We start from the raw sequence: 1,166 nt of genomic DNA, 5'->3' as shown, positions 1-1,166 counted from the left end.
TATTCCATGGGCATACTTTATGCAAATTAACTTTCTTACAGCCTCACACTGACCTTTACTTCATTGAGGGAAATTAAATTGTAAAATCAATCTGCTTAGGAAAATCTTTTTTTTGGTACCAGGGATTGAACTCGGGTCCTTGCGCTTGCAGGGCAGGCTGCGGAACCACTGAGCTAAAACCCTGGCCCCTTAAGAAAATTTTTTTTCAGGAAATATCTCCTCTATATTTTTGTGATTTAAAAGAAGGTTTTAGCATTTAAATTTATCAATTTTATTATATAATGAAAGAATCTAGATAATTAGTAAGAAATAAAAATATTAAAATGTACTCATGATTTAAATGAAATATCAGTGTGTAAAATATACTACAGCAGATTTATGTACTATAATTAGCTTTTAATATTTTGAGGATATAAGTGTACTGTGTTGTTCATACATATATTGACAAATAGAAAATTATTCTTGGGCCACTTAAGGTTGGTGAAACAGATATTAAGAAAGTTATTTAAATTCTGTAAATATCAGAAAATCCTACATTTCTATTCCAAACATATATTCATATATTAAGAAAAAATGATACCCTAAGTATCCAGAAAACAACATGCATTTTTTGCATGTGGTTACAAATGATAAAGTTTTTTCTGTTTTATTTAAGAATCTTTTAGTTTTCAAATCTATGAAGATTTCTGAAGGATATCAGACTTCAGGTTGTGTGTTTTCTGATCACAAAATCTCAACTGCCTACTAAAAGTCATAAATCTGACATTATGATGAGTGGAAGCACACAAGCCTTGTATATTATAGAAGGAGGAAAAACTTTAGGTTTTCCATGCATCATTTATTTTAAATTCACATTGCATCTTATTTTCAAAACTCTGAAATCAAATTACACGGACTTTACTTCCTTTATCTAAACATCCTGATTCAATTTTCAAAGTGTTTTTGAGTGTGACATCATGCATGGAATCAAAAGTAGAAGTTTGATGTTCATTCTTACATACAGGAATATTTTTTGTTCAAAACTAGATTTAAATAAGCACATCTATAAAAAGAGAGTTTATAGATTTTACAGGAAGATGAAATTGATAAAATATGAAGGACATAAAATCATTTGTACATGATCAGAGACTTTCAATGATTCTAAAATAGAAAAAAGACTCTATTGG

The sequence above is a fragment of the Heterocephalus glaber genome, unplaced genomic scaffold (assembly GCF_053883595.1).
Source record: "Heterocephalus glaber isolate CG9 unplaced genomic scaffold, H.glaber_assembly_v1.0 deba00001600, whole genome shotgun sequence".
Classification (NCBI taxonomy): domain Eukaryota; kingdom Metazoa; phylum Chordata; class Mammalia; order Rodentia; family Bathyergidae; genus Heterocephalus; species Heterocephalus glaber.
Note: the sequence above shows the minus strand (reverse complement) of the source record.